The sequence below is a fragment of the Pseudorca crassidens genome, chromosome 10 (genome assembly GCF_039906515.1).
Source record: "Pseudorca crassidens isolate mPseCra1 chromosome 10, mPseCra1.hap1, whole genome shotgun sequence".
NCBI classification, from domain to species: Eukaryota; Metazoa; Chordata; class Mammalia; order Artiodactyla; family Delphinidae; genus Pseudorca; species Pseudorca crassidens.
Window position 1 is genome coordinate 103,185,806 of NC_090305.1, and position 27,246 is coordinate 103,213,051.

Consider the following 27,246-nt stretch of genomic DNA (forward strand, 5'->3'; position numbering starts at 1 on the left):
GAAATTGAAACAAAGAAAACAGTAGCAAAGATCAATAAAACTAAAAGCTGGTTCTTGGAGAAGATAAACAAAATTGATAAACCATTAGCCAGACTCATCAAGAAAAAGAGGGAGAGGACTCAAATCAATAAAACTAGAAACGAAAAAGGAGAAGTTACAACACACAGCAGAAATAAAAAGCATCCTAAGAGACTACTACAGCAACTCTATGCCAATAAAATGGACAACCTGGAAGAAATGGAAAAATTCTTAGGAGGGTATAACATTCCAAGACTGAACCAGGAAGAAATACGAAATATGAACAGACCAATCACAAGTAATAAAATTGAAACTGTGATTAAAAATTTTCCAACAAACAAAAGTCAGGACCAGATGGCTTCACATTATCAAACATTTAGAGAAGGGCTAACAGCCATCCTTCTCAAACTCTTCCAAAAAATTGCTGAGGAAGGAACACTCCCAAACTCATTATATGAGGCCACCATCACCCTGATACCAAAACCAGGGAAAGATACTACAAAAAAAAGAAAATTACAGACCAATATCACTGATGAATACAGATGCAAAAATCCTCAACAAAATACTAGCAAACAGAATCCAACAACGCATTAAAAGGATCATACACCATGACCAAGTGGGATTTATCCCAGGGATGCAAGGATTCTTCAATATATGCAAATCAATCAATGTGATACACCATATTAACAAACTGAAAAAGAAAAAGCATATGATCATCTCAATAGATGCAGAAAAAGCTTTTGACAAAATTCAACACCCATTTGTGATAAAAACTCTCCAGGAAGTGGGCATAGAAGGAACCTACCTCAACATAATAAAAGCAATATATGACAAACCCACAGCAAACATCATTCTCAATGGTGAAAAACTGAAAGCATTTCCTCTAAGATCAGGAACAAGACAAGGATGTCCACTCTCGCCACTATTATTCAACATAGTTTTGGAAGTCCTAGCCACGGCAATCAGAGAAGAAGAAATAAGAGGAATACAAATTGGAAAAGAAAAAGTAAAACTGTCACTGTTTGCAGATGACATGATACTATACATAGATAATCCTAAAGATGTCCCTGAAAACTACTAGAGCTAATCAATGAATTTGGTAAAGTTGCAGGATACAAAATTAATGCACAGAAATTTCTTGCATTCCTATACACTAATGATGAAAAATCTGTAAGAGAAATTAAGGAAACACTCCCAATTACCACTGCAACAAAAAGAATAAAATACCTAGGGATAAACCTACCTAGGGAGACAAAAGACCTCTATGCAGAAAACTATAAGACACTGATGAAAGAAATTAAAGATGATACCAACAGATGGAGAGATATACCACGTTCTTGGATTGGAAGAATCAATATTGTGAAAATGACTATACTACCCAAAGCAATCTACAGATTCAATGCAATCCCTAGCAAATCACCAATGGCATTTTTTACGGAACTAGAACAAAAAATCTTAAAATTTGTATGGAGACACAAGAGACCCTGAATAGCCAAAGCTGTCTTGAGGGAAATAAACAGAGCTGGAGGAATCAGACTCCCTGATTTCAGACTATAGTATAAACCTACGGTAATCAAGACAATATGGTACTGGCACAAAAACAGAAACATAGATCATTGGAACAAGATAGAAAGCCCAGAGATAAGCCCACACACCTATGGTCAACTAATCTATGACAAAGGAGGCAAGGATATACAATGGAGAAAAGACAGTCTCTTCAATAAGTGGTGCTGGGAAAACTGGACAGCTACATGTAAAAGAATGAAATTAGAACATGCCCTAACACCATACACAAAAATAAACTCAAAATGGATTAGAGACCTAAATGTAAGACCGGACACTATAAAACTCTTAGAGGAAAACACTGGAAGAACACTCTGACATAAATCACAGCAAGATCTTTTTTGATCCACCTCCTAGAGTAATGGAAAATAAAACAAAAATAAACAAATGGGACCTAATGAAACTTCAAAGCTTTTGCACAGCAAAGGAAACTATAAACAAGACGAAAAGACAACTTTCAGAATGGGAGAAAATATTTGCAAATGAATCAACGGACAAAGGATTAATCTCCAAAATATATAAACAGCTCACACAGCTCAATATTAAAAAAACAAACAACCCAATCCAAAAATGGGCGGAAGACCTAAACAGACATTTCTCCAAAGAAGACATACAGATGGCCAAGAAGCACAAGAAAAGCTGCTCAACATCACTAATTATTAGAGAAATGCAAATCAAAACTACAATGAGGTATCACCTCACACCACTCAGAATGGGCATCATCAGAAAATCTACAAATGACAAATGCTTGAGAGGGTGTGGAGAAAAGGGAACTCTCTTGCACTGTTGGTGGGAATGTAAATTGATACAGCCACTATGGAGAACAGTATGGAGGTTCCTTAAAAAACTAAAAATAGAATTACCATATGATCCAGCAATCCCACTACTGGGCATATACCCAGAGAAAACCATAATTCAAAAAGACACATGCACCCCAATGTTCACTGCAGCACTATTTACAATAGCCAGGTCATGGAAGCAACCTAAATGCCCATCAACAGACGAATGGATAAAGAAGATGTGGTAAAGATATACAATGGAATATTACACAGCCATAAAAAGGAATGCAACTGGGTCATTTGTTGAGATGTGGATGGATCTAGAGACTGTCATACTGAGTGAAGTAAGATAGAAAGAGAAAAACAAATATTGTATATTAACGCATATGTGTGGAACCTAGAAAAATGGTACAGGTGAACCAGTTTGCAGGGCAGAAATTGAGACACAGATGTAGAGAACAAACGTATGGACACCCAGTGGGGAAAGCGGCACGGGGGTGGGGGTGGGGGTGTGATGAATTGGGCGATTGGGATTGACATGTATACACTGATGTGTATAAAACTGATGACTAATAAGAACTTGCTATATATAAAAAAAAGAAATTAAGCAAACTCTCAATAAAATCAAACTAGAAATCTGACAATCATAATACTACACTTCTTCAGTACACTTATATCCATTGTCCAAAACATGACATATTTAAACATGGGAAAAATGTCTACAATTCTTTAAAAAGTTTGGTCAACTGGCTAGATTTTTCTAAACCTACCTTAAGAAAACAATTTAAAAAATAAAAAAATAATAAAAAAGCTTAAATAGTATTCATCTGAACCCGAACTACACTGCACACAGCACCATTTAGGGTTCTATATGACTGGAAAAATGATCAATCATTTTACGAAGCTCCCATTCCATCCTCTTTGGATAGGTGCTAAAAAAAATCTAGTTATAGATAAATACCTAGTCCCAACTGAGTATGAGTAGAAAATCTAAGGTAACTCTACTAAAGAAAGAACATGTGGCCAAGCAAATACGTGAAACCACAGAGGGTGTGTAATTTCACAACACTTCCCAGTTCAGCCTATCTGGTAATTCTGTGTTTGCCTGTTTTCAAGAAACTGACTTCAAGGCCATACTGAAACTAAATTTTTAAAAATAAGGTTAAGAATAAACTGAGTCGCAGAATCAGAGCTAGAAAGGATTCTCATGATTTTAAAGATAAAAAATGATATTCTACTTAGTTTACACAGGTAGTTGGTAGCAAAGGTAGAACTGAGGCTTCTAACTCCTGGAAGAGCAACAGGTGTATATTGAGTGCCTAATACCTGTGGCGAACTCTGCTAGGCACTGTGTTAGACCACTGCCCACTACTGTATATCAAGATACCTCCTGGAGACGTTCAAAAACATTTAAGGGTTACATTCTCTCTAAGTAAATTTCTCTATAAGGACAAGGCCAAGCATATTAAAATAAGCAGACAGAGGGGAAAAAAACCTTTAAAGTAGGAACGAATTTGGAACTCAAACAATTTACCCTTCCTTCCTGGCTATGAAAGTTCACATGCTGTTTACCACTAAAAAGATTAAAACCATCAAAAGACATCTCTACCCAAATTTCATGACCCAACAGTCTAAGAAAAATGAGCCTTATTCCTGTCAGAAAAATGATCTGTTTTTATCACACTAAAGAATTAGCTCTGTCACAGGATTAGAGTACAGCCATCTGAGGACAAAAGTCTAGGCAGAAAAAGAACTGATACTGGAATTTGATAAAGACCCTCCGGAAAATGACATTTAGCTGTTTCAATGGCACCTTTCATCTAAGGATCTCAAAACAAATGTTATTTATATTACCAAGAATCAAAACGGTGGCTCCATGGCCTAATAAAGAAACATATCAGTGACCTAGAGGTAATTCAATACTGATGTTCTGAAACTCAGCCTTCTACTCTAAAAACAAAATCTAGTTTTACGTAATCGTACTACGATTGAAATCGTACTATGATAAGAAATACATATTTGGTCTTTGTCTCCAGTTCCTGACACAGAGCTCCTGAAACTCTTGGAATTTCCTGAGTTACAGCAGTGTCTTTTGTTATTCAAAACAAGTCTCTTTCAACCATACCTGAGTTTATGCTAACAAGACGACTCTTGGTGGGAACCCTAGATAGCTTCCAGATAGAAGCCGGTTGCCACAGGAACTATCCCTGTGATTACAGGTTTGGAACTTTCAGACCCTGACCCCAATCTGTGGAAGGGAGAGACTGGACACTGAGTTAGCCACCAATGCCAATGATTTAATCAATCATTCCCAGGTGATGGAAACTCCACAAGACCCCCTAAACAATGGGGTTCAGGGAGCTTGTGGATGGGTGAACACATCAAGGAACTGGGAGGGTGATGCACCTTCAGAGGGCACGGAAGCTCCCCATACCGGCCCTATACATCTCTTATATTTGGCTGTTTCTGAGTTGTATCCTTTATAATAAACCTGTAAATGTAAGTGAAGTGGTTTTTCTGAGTTTTGTGAGTCATCCCAGCAAATTATTGAACCTGAGGAGGGGGTCATGGGAACCCTAGAATTTGCAGCAAAGTCAGAAAGGAGTACAGGTGGCCCAGGGCTTACAACTAGTGTCTACATTGGGGGCAGTCTTATGGAACTGAGACTTTTAACTTATGGATCTGACACTAACTCCAGGTAGACAGGGTCAGAATTGAATAGCTGGACACTCAGTTGGTGTCACAGAATTGAACAAATGGTTGTGGTATGGAAAAACCCATACAAAAGTAGTTAATTCCTAGTCTATATTTGTAAAGCTTGAAGATACAACTGGATTTGTTGATATAATCTCCCAGCTTACCTTGCTGCACACACATGAACAGAAAACCCACAAATTTAAGGAATGTTGTCAGAATAGTTGCTACTAATAATAATTAGCAGTAATTTTATGCCATCTATGTGCTTTGTACCAGGCATTAAACTTAGGATAAATTATTTCCAGTGTATGCAATTCTGAAAGGTAGACATGGGCCCCAAAAGCAGATAAGAAAATTAAATCACATCGTTAAATTTCACACTGTACACAGCAAGTGGCAGAGATGGGGACGAAATCTAGTTTTAACACACACATCCCTGCCTTCTTCTACACTATAGCAGCCTTTACTTTTTATTATGCAGAGTAAAATTATAAACTCTCTAACAATCCTTGAGGATAACATGTCCCAAATTATGCCCTTGAAAGACTAGTCTTAAGAGATGCTCTGTTGAAAAAATAATTATAAAGTAAAAATGAAATTCCATGTACAGATCTAGTATTCTACTTTACACACTTTTTAAAAAACTGCCTTTTTAAACTGTACTCTCTTGCTGGTTGGCAAACATTTCATTTTTTCTTTTCTTCCCCTTATTAGGGAACTAAGTCAGTAAGACTTTTTATTACTTTCTCATCATTACCGATATTAGCACTAAGGCAAGAGACCATTTGAAATTAGAAAATCTTAAGAGCTCTGAGGGATGAGAAAAACCATGCAGTCCAAACTCTTGCAGGAGCTCCTCTCATATTATCTCCAGAAGACAAGCATCCAGCCTACATCTGAATATGTCTAATGACAGAGACCTCATAATTTAGCTATTCCATTGTTGGACAGATCTTATGTTTGAAAGGTCTTCCCCACAGCAGGATGAAATTCACCTCCACTGATGTAGCTTCTACCTGATGTCTGTCCTCTGGAGCAATACAGAAGAGAAGTCTGTTCCCTCTTGCTTAAAACTCTACAAATATATCTAGATAGTTAAGTTTCCAAGTGTTATCTTCTACAGCAAAATAGCTCCTGACTCTTCCACTGTTCTTCACTAGATAAAGGTAGCTAGAGCTCTCAGTAGTATTCTGTTCACTTTAATCTGGACAATTTAGATTATCATTGTCCCACTGAAGTGTAGAATCCATAGGTGGACACAATACTCAAGACATAATCTGACAGTACAAGAACAAAGGGACTATTACTTCTTTTAATCTAACACTACATCTATAAATGTTCATCAATGTTAGCCTCTTTTCACAGCTACAGCATACAACTACTTTATAGATTATGGTGGCTTTCAAATGAAAAACAAACTATTTGGGACCAGATCATTTCTGTTAAAGAGTAGGACCTTCGATTTCTATCACACCTATCTTGCCACTTTCATACTGCATCTTGCTTAGATCACCTTGATTTTCTTTGATGCAACGTATTAGATACCCTCAGAGTTTTAGCATCATTTACAAAATTTTTGGTAAGCATGCATGTTATAGCACTATATTCAAATCCAAATCCATATAGGTTGGCAAAAGCAGAACTTACAATCCTGTGTAATCACTGTGCTTTGTAACAAAATTAATAAGCAAATTAAGTTTAAAAGACAAACCAGGAAAAGATATTTGCAATACATAGTAATAGGCTGATTTCATTACCAAAAATGGCTCCTACAAATTCATAAGGGAAAAAAAATCAATGAAAAAAGAACCGGGACTTCCCTGGTGGCCCAGGGCATAAGACTCCGCGCTCTCAATGCAGGAGGTCTGGGTTTGATCCCTGGCTGGGGAAGTAGATCCCACATGCATGCCGCAACTAAAGAGATCGCATGCTGCAACTAAGATCCCGCTTGCCGCAACTAAGACCCAGCACAGCCAAAATAAATAAATAAATAAATAAATATTTTTTAAAAAAGAAAAAAGAACCGAAGTCTAACATGAACAGCCAGTTCACAGAAAAGGAAATACAAATGATTATTATATAGATGAAGAGATCTTCAACCTCTCCCCTCAAAAAGGGCAATGTAAATTAAATCTATCAATATAATGTGATACCATTTTTTACCTGAGTGGTAAGATCAAAATGTCTGATATTGATAACACATCTAATTTGTAAGCAGTGTGGGGAAACAAGCACTCTTATAGATTGCTGATGGGAATGTAAACTGATTCCAACTCTTTAGAGTACAATGTGGAAATATCTATTAAAAATTTAATTACACCTATCTTTTCTATGGAACATGGATATTCAGCACAGCATTATTTGTAATAGAAAAAGTGCTAGACACTGTTAGTGGTCCACCCAACATCCATTTTTCCCTTCTACCTCCTTAATCAGAACTCAAATTTTGTTCAGGGTGGTTATTTGCCCAACCCCAAAAGATGACTCCTAATTGGCTGAAGCCAACTATGGCTATCACATTCTCTTTGCCAGATAATCACTTTCCAAAACACGCTGGAGGTCAGGGGCAGCAACATGACCCTCACTGAAATGTAAGAAGATGGCGTACACAGCAGTGCTACTCAAACTGTGGTTTGCTGATCCACAGCATCAGCATCACATGGGACCTCATTAGAAATACAAATTCTCAGGCCCCACTCTAAACCTATAGATTTCAGAATCTCTGTCAGTGGATCCCAGGAATTCATATTTTAACAAGCTCCCTAGGTAAGTCTTACACACACTAAAATTCATGAAACACTGTTTAAGAGACTTCTGGGAATTATTTCCTTCCCATTTAAAATGACAGTCTTGGACTCCCCTGGTGGTGCAGTGGTTAAGAATCCGCCTGCCAACGCAGGGGACACGGGTTTGAGCCCTGGTCCGGGAGGATCCCACATGCCGCAGAGCAACTAAGCCCGTGCACCACAACTACTGAGCCTGCGCTCTAGAGCCCGCGACCCACAACTACTGAGGCTGCGTGCTGCAACTACTGAAGCCCGCACACCTAGAGCCCGTGCTCTGCAACAAGAGATGCCACTGCAATGAGAAGCCTGCACACCACAACAAAGAGTAGCCCCTTCTTGCCGCACCTAGAGAAAGCCTGAGTGCAGCAACAAAGACCCAACACAGCCAAAAATAAATAAATAAGTATAAAAAATTAATAAATAAAATAAAATGACAGTCTTCCCAGGAGAAAAATATTTTGTCCTCCATTCCCTTTCTTTAACTGCAGCTAGTTGTACTGCTTAGAGCTGAGGTGGCCATCCAACCACCATGAGGCTACACGGGAAAATGGAAAAGCCAACCTACTGAGGATTAGCTGAGTTAATGACTGGAAAAATGTTGGTCCTAAGTATTACCAAACTATTGAACTAGCCCTGAGCCACCTATCTCCTTACTTCTGTTTATATCAGACAATTTAAACTTTTTACTGTTTAAGTCAGTGTTAGATATTCCGTTACTTTTACAACTGAATGTATCCTAAATGATACACTTCATATCTATCCATGGAAACTAATGGAGCTTAAATACTTGTGGAAATGAAGGAGCAGATTTGGGGCCAAGACTTGCTAGTGGTCTCAGACTAGTCCTGGTTGTCTTAATGTTGGGCACGTGGGAAACCGAAAGAAATAAAATTATAGTAAATACATGACATGGAACACTATGCAGCTGTTAAAAAAAATGACAAGTTTTTAAGTAGTGATATATTTTATGAGAAAAAAGCTCTGCACACAAAAATGGAACTGTTGGAATAGTAGGGCTCCATGTGAATTTTTAAAAGGTGAGATATAAATAAATACATATACAAACATGCATGTAAAATATCTCTGGAAGGATATACAAAAAACTGGTAAAAAAATAAATGGTCGCTTCTAAGGAGAAGAACTGGGGGTTGGCCATCAGAGATTAAAGGAACATTTTTTTTCATTCCTAAATTGTTGCAACATTTGAGTATTTCTATTCAAAAAATGTTTGAAATAAAAAAATTAAAATTGCTTTTAGACTTACATTATGCAAGCAAAAAAAAGAATTTAAAAAGCGGGTCAGGGGCTTCCCTGGTGGCACAGTGTTTCAGAATCTGCCTGCTAATGCAGGGAACACGGGTTCGATCCCTGGTCCGGGAAGATCCCACGTGCCGCGGAGCAACTAAGCCTGTGCACCACAACTACTGAGCCCGCGCACCTAGAGCCTGTGCTCCACAACGAAAGAAGCCACCGCAATGAGAAGCCCGCGCACTGCAACAAAGAGCAGCCCCCACTCGCCGCCAACTAGAGAAAGCCAGCGCATGGCAACGAAGACCTAACACAGCCAAAAATGAATAAATAAAATTTAAAGAAAAAATACACTTTACTTAAAAAAAAAAACGGGCCAGAGTAGTGACAATGTCAAAATGGAAGTCAGATCATGTCATACCACCGCCCAAAATCCTCCAAAGGCTTACTTCACTCAACATAAAGCTAAAGTCTTGGGCTCCCCTGGTGGTGCAGTGGTTAAGAATCCACCTGCCAATGCAGGGGACACAGGTTTGACCCCTGTTCCGGGAAGATCCCACATGCCGTGGAGCAACTAAGCCCGTATGCCACAACTACTGAGCCTGCGCTCTAGAGTCTGCAAGCCACAATTACTGAAACCCGTGCGCCTAGAGCCTGTGCTCTGCAACAAGAGAAGCCACTGCAATGAGAAGCCCATGCACCGCAAAGAAAAGCAGCCCCCACTCGCCGCAACTAGAGAAAGCCTGTGCGCAGCAATGAAGACCCAACGCAGCCATAAATAAATAAATAAATAAAGTTATTAAAAAAAAAAAAAAGCTAAAGTCTTAGAAGGACCAACAGGACCAGCAACAACTGGAAGCTTAGAAATGGGCCCCACCTCAGACCTAAAAAATCAGAATCTGAAGTTTAACAAGAACACCCTAGGTAATTTATGTGCACATTAAAGTTTGAAAAGCACTTCCATAAGGCACCATAAGATAAGAACCTACCCTCCCCAACCCTTGCCATTCCTCATGCAAGCTTGTGTCTCAGGACCTTTACACTTGCCATTTGCTATGCCTGGAATGCTCTTCTCATATTTCTGCATTTCTCTCTCACCTCTTTCAAGACTTGACTCAAATGTGACCTTCTCTGTAAGGTTGTCTGTGACCACTAAATCCCTCCCCTCAATAAGCCCTATTCCTCTTTCCCATTTTTACTTTTCTCATCAGAACTTGTCATCATAGGTTAAAAAAACTGTATTTTTACTTATTTATTTTGTTTATTCTATCTCCCCATATAACATATAAAATAAGCTCTATAAAGGCAGAGATTTTTGTCAGTTTTCTTCCCCAGTGCCTAGAACACAGTAAGCACTCAATAAATATTTTTAAGACATAAAATAAACAAATGAGGTCTCTCTTCAAAACACTACCCAAAAGATCTTGTAAAATGGTTCCTTACCATACAAACCAACATTTTCTCAGCATTACATTACACAGATCCACTTTTTATAATATAATGAGCACCTACTATATAATTAGGCACTATAAACACTAATGTCCAACCATGATTAAAAATGGAGATTTAAAAATCTGATTCATACAACCTAAGTGTCCATTATCGGATGAATGGATAAAGAAGTTGTGGCACATATATACATGGAATATTACTCAGCCATAAAAAGAAACGAAATTGAGCTATTTGTAATGAGGTGGATGGACCTAGAGTCTGTTATACAGAGTGAAGTAAGTCAGAAAGAGAAAAACAAATACCATATGTTAACACATATATACGGAATTTAGGGAAAAAAATATGTCATGAAGAACCTAGGGGTAAAACAGGAATAAAGACACAGACCTACTAGAGAATGGACTTGAGGATATGGGGAGGGGGAAGGGTAAGCTGCGACAACGCGAGAGAGTGGCATGGACATATATACACTACCAAACGTAAGGTAGATAGCTAGTGGGAAGCAGCCGCATAGCACAGGGAGATCAGCTCGGTGCTTTGTGACCACCTAGAGGGGTGGGATCGGGAGGGTGGGAGGGAGGGAGACGCAAGAGGGAAGAGATATGGGAACATATGTATAACTGATTCACTTTGTTATAAAGAAGAAACACACCACTGTAAAGCAATTATACTCCAATAAAGATGTAAAAAAAAAGAAATTAAAAAAAAATCTGATTCATGACTGGGCTGTACCATCAAAAAGTTTGCAGAAATAAAACCTGAGTCTCTGAGTGAAAATAAAACAGATATGCCTACAGCTCTCTCAATGCAATAACAATCCTTTATATTGATAAAACAGTCTTCCAAATTTTTTCATCTGATTCTCAACAATCCAATAAGGTTTGTGTAAAGCAAGCACCGATAACACATTTTAGAGATGAGAAAACAAACACTCTTTAACTCTCAAAGTATGGCCATAATAATGTCAAAACTGGGACTGAAGTCTCTCAATATTTAGTCCAAAACTCTACAATATCACACCTCCTCTTGCAAATGATACTGAACGAGACTATAAAATCATATAGCCATATATTATGCTGAAGACAGTGAGCTTTCCCAAACCACCCAGTGCCTATGCAGAATGGGAGCAAACAAACTCATTAAAGTCACAACCTCAAGTTGAGGAATAAGGATTCGGACTGCTTCTTCCTGTTACTTTATAAGGTTAACCCAGAGTCCAATGACATTCACCAAGAATATAAGAAATGAGGGGCTTCCCTGGTGGTGCAGTGGTTGAGAGTCCGCCTGCTGATGCAGGGGACACGGGTTCATGCCCCAGTCCGGGAAGATCCCACGTGCCGCGGAGCGGCTGGGCCCGTGAGCCATGGCCGCTGAGCCTGCTCATCCGGAGCCTGTGCTCCGCAACGGGAGAGGTCACAACAGTGAGAGGCCCGCGTACCGCAAAAAAAAAAAGAAATGAGCTTGTTATATTGCACATCAAGAAAGTTATTCCTGGGACTTCCCTGGTGGTCCAGTGTGTAAGACTCTGTACTTCCACTGCAGGGGGCAAAGGTTCAATCCCAAGGAAATAAGATCCCGCATGCCTCGCGGCGCAGCCAAACAAAAATAAAGTTATTACTGAGCTATGATGACTGCTAGAAAAAAGGAAGAATAGGAGAAAGTAAGATGGAATAAATGAGAACTGAGTTCTACTGAGGAAAGAGTCAGCGTTATAATATGATGTCATACTGCTGAGTGCCTAAGTGATGCAATTTTGCAACAGAAGAAAAAAGACATACCTCCTCAAAATCCCAGCACAATGGCTTTCTTTTCTTTGCATAGATGAGGATCAACAGTTGTAATCCAATGTTTCCCAAAAATTTATTTTTAAAAAAGACAGAGAAGGCTTCCCTGGTGGCGCAGTGGTTGAGAGTCCACCTGCCGATGCAGGGGACACGGGTTCATGCCCTGGTCCGGGAAGATCCCACATGCCGCGGAGCGGCTAGGCCGGTGAGCCTGTGCGTCCGGAGCCTGTGCTCCACAACGGGAGAGGCCACAACAGTGACAGGCCCGGGTACCACAAAAAATAAATAAATAAATAAATAAAAAGACAGAGAAGTAGAAGATCCATATAAAAAGAAATTTAATCTGGGAAGATGGAGACTGTCTTCTAAATCTTATGCTCAAGAGCAGCTGTTCACCAACTGTCAGCATCTTAATAAAGTGCTGTCGAGTAAAGAGAGTAATACCTGCTGGAACAGAGGAGCTAGAAGAGAGTCTTAAGAGTCTATTACTCTCAAGAGAGTAATACCTGTTGGAACAGAGGAGCCAGAAGAGAAAAAAATACTACTGAATGCAAACGTCTGGCTAGCAAACAATTACCAGTTGTTACTCTGCAACATTTTTCAGGTTGATATAGTGAACATCAGAAGATCACATGGAGGTAACACAAGTGACCTAGCCCAGTCAGACTGGGGTTATCAATGACAGCAGCAATCCAGCTCTCTGATTAATAATAAATAAGCAATAAAGAAAATATAGAAATCTATTTCATGTTTTTTATTGCAAGATGATGGTCATATCATACAACCAAACATAGGCAAATAATATTGCCAAAAACACCAAAGCACTCTAGTGCCTTATAAAACAAATACTGTAGAACTACCAATGCAGATGTCTATGTCAGCAAAAAATACAGAATAATCATGCAAAAAATACATATTTAGGTCTCACAGAAAAGCAAAGTTAATGTGGAAACTGAGGGACATCAAAGTTAATTTAACACATAGGGTGATTTTGTGTACCCCTGTTAGGTATCTTACAGAATTTGTTATATTTTGGCGGCAAATTAAGGTAGTGTTTCCTAATACCTGCCATATCACCACATTTCTATCACACTACAAATTATAGAATATATAGAAGGCGGAAATGAAATACAATTGACCCTTGACCAACATGGATTTCAACTGTACAGGTCCACTCATACATGGATATTTTTTGATGGTAAATATTACAGTACTACGCAGTTCATGGCTGGTCAAATCCGAGGATGCACAGGAACCTTAGATACAGAGGGCCAACTATAAATTATATGTGGATTAACTCCTGCACTGCTCAAGGGTCAACTGTACATTGAATGGCATTAACAGAAGACAGGGACAATGCATTAGAAAGGATTAGTGAATGTAAAGACATAACAACAGCAACTATCCAAAATGAAACCTGGAATACAAGAAGAAGAAAAAGAGCAGAGCATCAGTGACCTATGGGACAAACTCAAGGAACCTACTAATATACGTATAATTAGAATCTTGGGTGTGTATGGGAGTGGAGGAAGTTTGAAAAAATAATATACAAAAATTTGCCAAATTTGATGAAGACCATATACCCACAGAGCCAAGAAGCTCAATAAACACCAAGTACAAGAAACATGAAGAAAATGAAAATTCCAACAAGGAATAACCAAAGTCAAAATGCTTAAAATCAGAGATACAGAGGAAAAAATCTTAAAAGCAGGTAGAGGAATACAAAATGGGAGAAAACATTTGAAAATCATATATCTGATAAGTAATTAATATCCAGAATATAGAAAGAACGCCTACAAATCAATGATCATAAAAAAAAATCCAATTCAAAATGGGCAAAGGACTTGAAAAAGACATTTATCCAAAAATATATGAATGGCCAATTAGCACATGAATGATGCTCAACATAACTTATCAAGAAAACACAAATCAGGGGTTCCCTGGTGGCGCAGTGGTTGAAAGTCCGCCTGCCGATGCAGGGGACACGGGTTCGTGCCCAGGTCTGGGAAGGTCCCACATGCCGTGGAGCGGCGAGGCCCGTGAGCCATGGCCGCTGGGCCTGCGCGTCCAGAGCCTGTGCTCCGCAACGGGAGAGGCCACAACGGTGAGAGGCCTGCATACCGCAAAAAAAAAAAAGAAAACACAAATTAAAACCACAATGAGATACCACCTCATACTCATTAGGATGGCTACTATCCCAAAACAAACCAAACAAACAAAAACAGAAAATAACAATGTTGGCAAGGATGTGGAGAAACTGGGACCCTTATGCACTGTTGGTGGGAACATAAAACATTCCACCTTTCCACAGCCGCTATGGAAAACAGTATGGCAATTCTTCAAAATTTAAACACAGCATTACCATATGATCCAGCAATTCCACTTCTGGGTATAAACTCAAGAGAATTAAAAGCAAGATCTGGAATAGGTATCTGTACATCTCTGTTCACAGCAGCATGAAGCACAATAGCTAAAACATAAAAACAAGCCAAGTGAAAACAAAACAAAGAACAACCCAAGTGAAAACAAAACAAACAAACAAAACAACCCAAGTGAAAACAACAGATGAATGGATAAGCTAAATGTGGTGTATACCTACAATGGAATATTATTTGGTCTTAAAAAAGGAAGGAAATTCCAACATATGCTACAACATGCATGAACTTTGACAACATTATGCTAAATGAAACAAGCCAGTCACAAAAGGACAAATACTATATGATTCCACTTATATGAAGTACTAAGAGTACTCAAAATCATAAAGACAGAAAGTAGATTGGCAGTTGCCAGGGGCTGGAGGGAGGGGGGAATGGGGAGTTATTGTTTAATAGGTATAGCATTTCAGTTCTGCAAGATGAAAAGCGTTCTGGAGATAGATGGCTGTAATGTTCACAAAATGATATAAATGTACTTAACACCACTGAACAGTACTTAAGATGATTAACATGGTAAATTTTATGTTATGGTAATTTTATGTTATACCAGAATTTTTAAAAATTGAAAGAAAAATGAAAGGTAGCCAGAAGAAAACAATCGCACATTATGTACACAGGGATAAAGACAAGAATGACAGCCAACTTCTTATTGGAAAGAATGCAGGCCAGAAGACAGTGAAGCAACATCTCTAAAGTACTGAAACAAAAAACAAACAAACAAAAAGACTGCCAGCCAAGAATTCTATATCCAGCGAAAACAGCCTCTATAAATCAAGGCAAATTAAAGACTTCTTCAGACATACAAAAATCCATGAAAGGATTCATTGCCAGCAAATCTGCACCACAAGAAATGTTAAAAGAAGTCCGTCTTTCAGAAGGAAAATGTACCAGGTAGAAGTCTATAACTACAAAGAAAAATGAAGAGCACTGGAAATGGTAAATAGAATACACATACAGTACTTGACAAAGGCTTTAATTACAATGAGATAGCACATTCACCTACATTATTAAAATAAAGGGTTAGGGTTAACACTAACAAGATACACATATCATAATACACGTATCTTCCAAAATGCCTGTCTTCCAAAATAAAGTACCTTGATTAACCGAACTCATTTCCCATCACACATTTCTGTAAATTACAGAGTCAATATTATCTTTTTTATAGAAAGAAACCCCAAGGTACAAGTTATTTGTCCAGTAATAGTGAGTCTCTTAGAGAAGTGAAATTAAAATATTCCTGGTTCCAGTCCAGTGTTCTATTACACAAACCCTTTTAAAGGGCCTGCCTACAGACAGTTCCCTGGAATAAAGTATGATGGCAGTTAATATATAATTTATCTACTTTCCATCATCTCCAGGGAACCCCAGTGTCACTTAGAAGCTACAAAGACAGCAAAGAATGTTCCTTGCTTCCAAGAAGTCTGAAAAACAATATTAGCTTTTAATAAATTGGTCAGGTTACCCCAAATTGGCAAAAGAAGAAAACATTTGCCAAGTCTTCTTGAGGAAAATGAATTTATCAAAGCAAAGGTGTCAAAGCAGTAACAGCAAAACAAAGCTTCAGGGTTGGGTGCTGAAATAGGAAAAAGAAAACACTAATATTTAATGCCACTCTATTATAGTCCAAACCTCAGAGGGAATGTGGTTAGTAAGAATAAAACCTCTGTAAAATCACTGATGCCAAACAGACTACAGAATGGGAATCTTGCCTACTATCCCTCTGAATACAAAATGTTAAACACAATTCATACACTCAGATTCCTTGAGACCACAGGCAGATCTTATAATCCAACTTCACAGTGAGTGAATCTCACTCTCAGAAAGACTAAATGGTACACAGCATAATTCAGGATATTCCTCTAACAGAATTCTAGGGGAAAGCTACTGCTGTTACCCTATCTGGACCAACATTCTTTACTCTGTAAAGACAAAAGGAAAATTATGTGATTTCATAATGAATATCATGGCAAGAGAAAGTAGCATTCTTTCAGCACTTTACTCCAAGTAAGCCAACAGGTAACTGTCCTCCTAATATAAAAATAAAATTTATCAAAAGAAATATTATTAGTTATAAACCCAAGAGAATTTAAAACGTATGTTCAAACAAAAACTTATACACGAATGTTCATAACAGCATTATTCATAATTGCCAAAAAGTGAAAACAATGCAAATGTCCATCACTGATGAATGATTCAACAAAATGTGATCTATCCATACAATGAATTATTATTCAGCCATAAGAAAGACATTAAGTACTGAAACATGCTACAACATAGATGAACCTTAAAAACATTAAGTAAAAGAGGGCTTCCCTGTTGGCGCAGTGGTTAAGAATCCGTCTGCCAATGCAGGGGACATGGGTTTGATCCCCGGTCCGGGAAGATCCCACATGCCGCGGTGCAACTAAGCCCGTGCACCACAACTACTGAGCCTGCGCTCTAGAGCCCGCGCGTCTAGAGCCCGCGCTCTGCAGCAAGAGAAGCCACCGCCATGAGGAGCCCGTGCACAGGAACGAAGACCCAACGCAGCCAACAAAAAATAAATAGTAAAGATAAATAAATTTTTTAAAAATTAAGTAAAAGAAGCCAGAAACAAAAGGCCATATGTTATATGATTTCATTTAAATGAAATGTACAGAACAGACAAACCAATAGGGACAAAAATCAGACTAGTGATTGCCAGAGGATGAGGAAAGGAACTGCTTAACGGATACGAGGTTTCATTTTGGGATGATGAAAATATTCTGGATCTAGACAGTGGTGGTGGTGGTGGCTGCACAACATTGTGAATGTACTAAAAGCCTCTGAACCACACATTTTAAATGGTGAAAATGATGAATTTTATGTTATGTGAATTTTACCTCAGTAGGAAAAAAGAAGTATTTTCTAAGTGTTAGTTATTTAGTACCTGTATCTCTCACTACTTAACCAAATGCTGTGTTCATAAAAATCTTTCAAAAACACTTTTTAAAAATTTAATATACTGACATTCTAGAAAAGAATAGAGACAGTACACGGATCACTGGTTGTCAGGGGCTGGTGAGGGAGGAGTTAAATAGGTGAGGCACAAGTTTTTTAGAGCACTGAAACTACTCTATAAGACACTGTAATGCTGAATATAAGATATTAAAAGTTTGTCAAAACCCATAGAACTTTAAAGCACAAAGAATAAACCTTAATGTGTGCAAATTTTGAAACAATCATTTGAGAGATAAAGAGATCTCAGCATGGAATGTAGAATGCAATAAAACAATCTAAATCTATTACACATATGAAACAACCTCATTTGGGGGTGGAGGAATAAGGTGCTGACCCCTAAGTAATGATGGAAATAAGTGGAGTCTATCAGTCTAAAGGCAAAAGGAACTATCCATAAGCACTGTACTCTAGTTGATAAAGTATTTTGCCACAGGGGGACAGATTAACAATTCTCAAACCACTTCACATGAATACTGGAACTGAAGAATTAAGTAAATGGATGCCAGAGGGTGGGAGCCAGGTTTCTCACTGGTGGAGTGGAAGAGGTTACAATGATCCATGTGGTAAGGAATTAGCGTTAGAAATATCAGTATGAATTCATGTTTAGCTTAATAGACAAATGGCTACATACAGAAATATTTATAGATATGTGTATATACACAGCTTAATATATACACCCATCTCCTTGCTCTGTCACTCAGACTGCCTAGAAGCAACAACACTCTGGTAGCAACCAGCACATCTAGCACCCAAATCTTGGTTTCAAATACCATTTTCCAACACAAGGAACTAGAGCTCCTTAGAAAAATGACTGTACGACTGAGGAATGACATATAAAAGATGAGCCTGAAGCATTTTATGTTGCCAAAAAGAAAGTATTCACACACAAAGGGGAGGGATACAGGAGCCAACTGAAAGGGCTCCCAGTGGCCAAAGCTGGACAATTTGAGCAATGATATTTATGTAGATACTCTACCTTTAAGGAGGTAGAGCATAACTCATCACTCACCAAGTGTGGGCTATGCATAGTGACTTTCTTCCAGAGTATAGTATAGAAAGGGAGGCACAAAAGGGTAGCTTTACAGTGGAGAAAACAAACACTAGCACAAGTTAAGTGATGAAGGTTAACAGTAACACTGGTAAGTCATATGTACTCTTGATATGTGATGAGAATGGCACTTTACCTCTGTGGTCTTCCTTCCAAAATCATATTACATCAGTCTAACCATTAGAAAAACATCACACAAATGTCCAATTGAAAGACATTTTACAAAAATACCTGATCAGTTATCTTCAAAATTGCCAAGGTCATTAAAAACAAGGAAAGTCTGATATATTGCCTCAACCAAGAGAAGCTAAGGAGACATGACTATTAAATGTAATGTGGCATGCTGAATGGGATCCTGGAACACAAAAAAGGACATTAAAGAAAAAACTGTGGAACTCTGAATAAAGTATAGACTTAGTAACAATGCATCAATATTGATTAATTGTGACATATGTAACACACTAATGTAAGATGTTAATAATTGGGTGTGGGAAACCGGGTGTGGGATAGACAGGCACTCTCTGTACTATCTCTACAATAATTCACTAAATCTAACACTGCTCTAAATAAAACATTTATTATTTTTTAATTTTTTTTGCGGTACGCGGGCCTCTCACTGTTGTGGCCTCTCCCGTTGGGGAGCACAGGCTCCGGACGCGCAGGCTCAGCGGCCATGGCTCACGGGCCCAGCCGCTCCGCGGCATGTGGGATCCTCCCGGACCGGGGGACGAACCCGTGTCCCCTGCATCAGCAGGCGGACTCTCAACCACTGCGCCACCAGGGAAGCCCCTAAAACATTTATTTTTAAAGTTTATTTTTATAAAGTTGTAAACATTTATACATGGTCTTGGCCCTCAAGAAGCTTGTTGTCTCATTGTGAGGTAAGATACATGCTCATGAAAGAAGTATAAAATACAAAAGTAAGAAAATATTAAATTGAGAAATACAGATATAAGTATTTAGGAATATGGAGAAGGTCTACAAGTGTAAGGGAAAACTTCATCAAGGAGGTAAAACTTAAGTTTGTACCTTAAAATGTACTTCAGGGTACCAAAGTAAAAAAGAACGATGATAAATTGGTACACTTACAAGAAACAGAAGGGTGAAGAAGCAAGGAAAAACTAAAAGAAATGAAAGTATTTAGCCCTGAAAAGTGAAGACTTAAATAAGAGGCATAAGAGCAGTGTTCAAATACTTCAAGGGTCATGTAACAGAACTAACAGAGTTACATCATATGCCCATTTAACTTACTAGCTGACCTCTGGTAAAATGTGACCAACACTCAAGGACAAAGAGAGTGACAGCTGCTCTACAGAGCCACAACAGGAAATGCCAATTTGGAAAGACAGGAAGCAGGTGGCCAAGTTCTTCTCTACAACTTTCAGAGGACAGTGTGCATGTGAGCCCAATGAAGCAGAAACTTCGATTCAAATCCTGCAAACATTTATTGACCACTTACCATGTGCCAGGTGCTTCCATACATATTATCTCATTTAATATTCATAACATATCGATAAACATTTATTAATGTTTTGTATTTATACATTAACAGTCTCAATGTACAAATACAGTAAAATTAATCCTGCAAGAAAGCAGGAACACATTAAAATTCCCCACCATCCCCCACTCTCTGATAAGCATTTGATAGCTCTTAAAAGGCAAAATTTTTTTGAAGGCCTACATATCTACATAATTTTCTCCCTCTTGCTCCTTCCTTCAGTCAAGCTTAGTGGCTCTCGGTCTGTAAAATGCTTAAGAACTAAATAATTATAAATGCAAAAACATGCACACTGCGCTTTTTAAACAATTTAAGGGATTTTCAAATACAGTTTTCATCTTATGTAATTTTTGTCTTAAGCACTGACTTTAGAGCCAAATCCTGTGGATGAGGTGCAGCCCCATCTCAGGCTTATTCCATGGGCACTGTAAGGCAGCATCAGGGAAAGGAGGTAGAGAGGCTGACTCCTACTGCAACATGAAGAAGAACATTCTAACAACAATCAGAGCTATCTAAAAATGGCATGGGCTACCTCAAAGTAATGAATTTTCTGTCATCAAGGGTGTTCAAACAGAGGCTGAAAAATCACTGAGAACATGTGAGAAGAGAGCAATTGGGTAAGAAGCTAAAATCTCTTCCAAATCTTAGATTCTATAATGGGGAGACTTTTAAAACCTGACAGGTGGGCAATCTAGCTGAGAACAACAAAATGAAGAAAGACACCAAGGCAAGAATGACATGGTATGTGGAAAAGCCCAATGCTGGGGAAACACAGAAGCTCATTTCCATCAGCAGATGCCTGTATTTGCTATTTCATCTGCCAGGAAAGCTCTTCCATCTCTTAGGCCACAGCTCAAACATCTTCTCCTCTTTGAGGCCTCCCCACCACCCCCACCAGTCACTCACTTGTCACATCAGCTTGTTTTATTTTCTTCATGGTTCACATTAGGAGTCAGCAAACTTTTTCTTTAAAGGGCCAGATCACAGGCCAAATCCAGCTTGCCCCATGTTTTTGTATGGCCTATGAGCTAAGAATGGTTTTTACATTTTTAAATGGTTGAAAAAAATCAAAAAGCAGAATTCAAACGTTTTGTGACACGGGAAAATGGTATGAAATTAAAATTTCAACGTCCAAAGTTTAATGAGAACACAGACACACTCGTTCATGTACTGTACTGCCTGTGGCTGCTTTTGCACTAAAACAAGACAGTTGAGTAGGTGCAACAGAGACTGTATGGCCCATAAAGCCTAAAATATTTAGTTTCTGGTCTTTTACAGAAAAAGTTTGCTAATCACTAATTTGTAGCATTACCTGAAATTATCTCTATTGGCTTATTTGCTATCCTCATTCTCACACACACAGAATAAAGCTCCATGAGGGCAGGGACTCTGCCCCCCACTGTTGCTCAGTACTTACCTAGAAAAAAATCCTGGAACAAAATAAGGGCTCAACAAATACTTGACTGATAAATTAATGAGTGATCCATAAATACCACTCTGAGGAGTTCAAACTTAAGCCTTCAGCCATTATAGGTTTTGTACATATATGACAGGCAAAAGAAAAGGGGAAATATTCCAGTAGAGGGGAGCAAAGAGTTTAAAGTAATGGTGGTCATCAATTAGTCCAGGTTATTGGGTTTCTTCATTAAATTGTACAGGTTTTTTGTGCTCATAAAAGATTCTCTCAACTACTGTAAGGTGTCACAACACTGTCAGCTGACTGTGCTTCTGTTTATCATAAGATGCAAATACTCTGAGAAATCTCATTTCCTATACCTGGTACACAGCAGCCACACCATGCCAAAGCTTAATAAATACTCATAATTTTAATAGATCTAGATCACGTGCTAATGAATTTTTAATATCTGAATCCTTCCTATGCTGCTGATCATCATTCTATTCTGTAAGCAGCTGAAAACTCTTCAGAAATTAAAAGGTTACCGCCCACAGACCAGAAGCAGCTTTATAATCTTTCTATACTAGCCAGAGAGTGGGTGTGTGATTTCAAAAAAAAATACAAGTCAACTCTGTCGGTAGAGGACAAGGTATTGTTGCATTAAAATCCCACCCATAAGCGTCATTTGTTACACACTAGTAAAACTACCACCTACTCATAATCCAAGTCTCACTCTTCCAATACAAGTGGAGAAAAAAATGTATCTACCTCCTGGAGGAATCTTGTCATTAACACATTAACATTTTCATAAGGTTCTCTCCTTCCAGGCTTTGCAACAATTTCTATACACAGGTACTTCAAAGACAAGGATTTGGTTTAGCCAATAACTTCCAAATGTAAGATACTGGTCAGACGGCATAAACAAATCAAAGTTTTGCTTTATTCTAAAGCAGCTACCTGCTTTTTAATTTAGGAATTCAGACCTTTCATAGAGATGCTTATGGTACAGGTACCTCTGATAAGTATGTCAGACTTAACAGCAACCATTTTGGATTAAGACAAGTGTGTGTTCATCTTCCTTTCCTCTATGACAAGTCAGGATGAAAAGGCAGCCTGCAAAAGCACTGGCTAAGATCTACCAAGACTAATGTGTAAAGTGTCACCAAAGAAGAGAGGGGAAATCAGCCAACAGTTTAAGTGGGCTGCTTCAAGAAACTACTGCAGATTCACCTGGGGGATGTTCACCATCAATGTTAGCGATGAACCAAACCAACCCCTGGACAAACACTAAACATACCTTTGCTTAAGCTGAAAAAGCTGGGGTCTGCAAGCTATAAATGGATCTCTGGCCCTTTAGAGAAGGTGCAACTCACTGAGCCCCTCTTCCCTTCCTAAAAGGGTTAATAAAAGGCACCTGGGACCCAGCCCAGACTCGCATGCCACCGCGCACCACCAATTCCCCCCGTTTCCAGAACTGCCGGCTCCCTCCTCCCCTCAAACGACAAGTTCAAAATCAAAACAAAAGGTGCAAAACTGCTTTCAGGTGGCAACGGCTAAGCCCCAGTGGCCAACTTCTAGGGACGCCAGGGCAAGCGAGGGCTCGTAGGATCCCCGACCCCCTAGAGCCAGCTTCCAGACAGTCCTTCGGGCCTCGGCCCACCTCCTCACACGTCCCTCCCTCCCCTCGGCCCTGGATGGGGTGCTGGGAAGGGGGCGAGGCGAAGGGGAGGGGAGAGAAACCCCAGGGTCAAAATGACAGCGGAACGGGCCAGGAGAGGAAAGAGGCCCGGAGGGATGCTGGGGGTTGAGCCCTAGGCCCAGGGCTTCAGCCCCGAACGGTGGCGACCAAGGGTCCCACCCGCCCCAGGCCGCAAGCGGGAGGCCCGGGCCGCGTCGGCGGCGCCGCCCGGCCACGCTCCCCTCACAACTCTCCCCTCCCGGGCCACAGGGGCCGTTGAGGGGCCGCGGCCGCCGCCGCCAGCGTCGGAGGCGGGGGCACTCACTCACCGGCGGGGAGGGGAGGAGCAGCCGGCGTCTCCGCCAGCGCCGTCGCTCGCGCTCAAGCACCGGCTCCTGCCGCTGCGGCCGCCGAGCCCGGTCCATCCCCCCCCAACCACCCCCCTCCCGGCCCTCCCCCCGCGCCGCCTCAGCCGCCTCAGCCGCCGCCTCCGCAGCCGCCGCAGTCGCCACAGCCTCCTCAGTCCCAGCACGGGAGCGCGAACCGGCGCGAGGAGGCGAGAGCGCGCGCGCCCGCCGCCACCACCCACAACCTCCGCCCCCGGCAGGCGACGCACGCGCGAGGCGGCGGCGGGCGCGCGCACGCTGCAGGGGGGGCACGGCCCCGAAAGACGTGGCCCCGCCCACCCACGCGGTGCCGGGGGCCTGGGCTGTTTCGCTGCAGGTTAGCTCTTCACCGCCTACAGCTATGGGAACCGAGTTCCTCTGGCCTGGCCCCGATTTCTGAGAGCGAAGGGCCACGGCAGCTCAGGTGTGAGCGGATTTCTGACCGCCGCTCCGGGTCCCTCACCTGTTCTGCTTACCTTCAATCGTAAGGCCTTCTTTCCTCCTCGGATCCAGCAGGTTTTCGGCCGCTGCTGGCAGGGGCTTATTACTATTTCACGTCCGCTTTTACCACTCAAGGGAACACAAGCAGCTATCAGCCTACCCCTTTATTACTGCATTTTCCTAATTCATTTATTCGTTCATCGCTTATGTATTGAGGCTCCTTCCGTGTGCTAGGCCCTGTATGAGTTACTGGAAGTACAACGTGGGGATAAAGAGTCATGAAGTTAGAACCCGTGGAGAAGGAAAACGTTAAAGGGAGGATCACAAAAAAATTAAAATTTGCAAATAGTAAAATCTCTTCTGAGAGGTGCATGGTGCTAAGAGAGCCTGTATTAGGGGGAGGAAGGAAGGAGATTGATTCAGGCAAGGATTTTCCAGCTGGAATCTGAAGGCTGACTTGGAGGGACTTAATTATGTCCAAGGGATGAGAGCTTGGCGTGGCCAGAATGGGCCACTGAACGTGGAGTGGAGTGTGAGTCGGGGCAGGGGACCAGTTAGGAGGCTGCCTTAACAGTCAAAGCAAGGTAGACTGGTGGTAGAGAAGAGTCCTTTTTAGGGAGTTAATGGACAGGACTTGATAGATTGATTAAGATTGAGGCCAAGGAGGTGGCAAGGTTGACTGTTAGATTTGAGGTTGGTGGGGATGTATCTGTAGATCTCAGGAGCTCTTGAAGAAGGCCGTTGAGGAAAGTAACTCAGAATGGATGATAAATGTAAAAGCTAAAACTATTAAGTAAATTTCTAGATAAAAACATACAGAAAAAAGTCTTTGTGATTATGACATAGGCAAATATTTCTTAGGACACAGAAAGCATGAACCATAAAAGAAATGATTCATAAGTTGAACTTAATCAAAATTTTAAACTTTTGTTCTTTGAAAGACACCATAAAGAAAATGAAAAGGCAAGCCATAGATGGCAGGGGGGATTTGGAGTACAATATATTTGACAAAAAAACTTGAATCCAGAATATATAAAGAACTCTTATAAGTGAATAGTAAGACAACCCAAAAAACAATGGGCAAAAGATTTTAATAAACACTTCACTGAAGAAGATATAAAAATGGCAAGTAAGGGACTTCCCTGGTGGTCCAGTGGGTAAGACTCCAAGCTCCCAATGCAGGGGACCTGGGTTTGATCCTGGTCGGGGAACTAGATCCAACATGCATGCCGCAAGTAAGAGTCCACATGCCGCAACTAAGAAGCCCACGTGCCGCAGTGAAGATCCCGCATGCTGCAACTAAGACCCGGCGCAGCCTAAATAAATAAATATTTTCTTTAAGTGGCCAATAAGCAACAAAAAGACGTTCAGTATCTTTTGTCATCCAGGGATTTGCAAACTAAAACCACAAGGAGATGCCTCTACACCCTCATTACAGTAGCTAGAATTAAAAAGATTGATGACCCAGCAACCACATTCCTACACATATCCTTAACTGTACTTAAGCTCCAAATAAAGATAATAACAAAGTCATACTTCCACCTAACATGACACAATTAACCTGCATACAACCAAAACACATATAACACTTTCCACAAAAGAGGATGCAGCACTTTCCTGGTGGTGCAGTGGTTAAAACTCTGCCTGCCAACGCAGGGGACACAGGTTCGAGCCCTGGTCCGGGAAGGTCCCACATGCCATGGAGCAACTAAGCCCGTGTGCCACAACTACTGAGCCTGTGCTCTAGAGCCCACAAGCCACAACTACTGAGCTCTCATGCCACAACTACTGAAGCCTGCACAGCTAGAGCCCGTGCTCTGCAGCAAGAGATGCCACTGCAATGAGAAGCCCGCACAACGCAATGAAGAGCAGCACCTGCTCTTGCTGCAACTAGAGAAAGCCTGCACGCAGCAACGAAGACCCAACACATCCAAAAGTAAATAAATAAAATAAATTAAAAAACAAAAGAGGATGCAAACTTCTTGGGTGATATTCCCTTTCTGCTTTTGACATCCTGTAACTTAGTACTGTGCTATAAAGTTAACTGTATTATTAATACATCTCCGTTGTGCAGCAGCAATCAAATCTTTGCCTGTTGATTGAGAAGCATGAGATTCCCCAAAAGACCAAATGACAACCTCAACTTCCAATTTAACAAACATTTTTGTGTCTCCTGATGGAAACATTTTTCCCTTTGGAACTAAGACCTCTAGACTAGCAGAGCTTCTGGCCATTTCTCCTTCCAGGCAAAATGAGCAACCAGGTGCACTGCTTGAGGTTTTGCCAAAAGGTAGGCTATTCCTTCACTGTTATTCTTCAAGGGTATCCCAGAAAGGGGCTGCAGCGCTGCAGCAGTCTGTTTTCACCGAGCCTGCATATTGTACGGGACCTGTGTAAACCAGGCTGTAAACCACGACTGAATTTTCTCTTCCCCAGTCTGCTGGTCATAGAGGATGCCCCATGAGACTGTAGGTGTGGGCTGAGAGGGAGAAGACAGTGCAGCAGGAGCAGTGGCCGTGGGCATGTGGGCCACTTCTTCACACAATTTACTTGTGCCTTATGTGTGCTCATTCAAGCCCAGTCTCATACATGCCACTTCACTGAAAATGGAGCGCAGCTGGGCATGCACAACTTTATAGCTTGTGGATCAGACAACACCCAGCTCATTCGTGATGGGCAGCTCCAGTCACATGGTAACTTGATGGCTCATGGTTAAGAGTTCAGTCTCTGTTAAGGCTCTGTAGCAAGCCAAAGGCTGTTTCTCAAAAAGAGAGTAGTGGGACCTCCCTGGTGGCACAGTGGTTATTGCATATATAGTATACCCTAATGAAGTTATTGTTAAAAAAGAATTCATTTGATGGGATTTATAGCAGGTTAGAAACAGAAGAACAGAGGATTAGTGAACTAAAAGACATGCAGCAGAAAGTATTCACATTAAAGCACAGAAAGGGACCTCCCTGGTGGCGTAGTGGTTAAGAATCCTCCTGCCAATGCAGGGGACACGGGTTCAATCCCTGGTCCAGGAAGATCCCACATGCCGCAGAGCAACTAAGCC

At 40.5% G+C, this 27,246-nt stretch overlaps 1 protein-coding gene across 9 annotated transcripts in view; it reads right to left on the reverse strand.

The window, feature by feature from the left end:
- The window catches only part of TMCC1 (transmembrane and coiled-coil domain family 1), a 219,858-nt gene extending 196,044 nt beyond the window's left edge, over positions 1-23,814 (reverse strand). For 7 of the 9 annotated variants that reach the window (XR_010947179.1, XR_010947180.1, XM_067755573.1 and 4 more), the window contains exon 1: positions 23,694-23,814. The gene's annotated coding sequence lies outside the window, so the exon portion shown is untranslated. The remainder of the gene's footprint in view (positions 1-23,693) is intronic. The other 2 variants (XM_067755568.1, XM_067755574.1) reach the window with 2 other exon arrangements.
- Between the last annotated feature and the right edge of the window lie 3,432 nt (positions 23,815-27,246).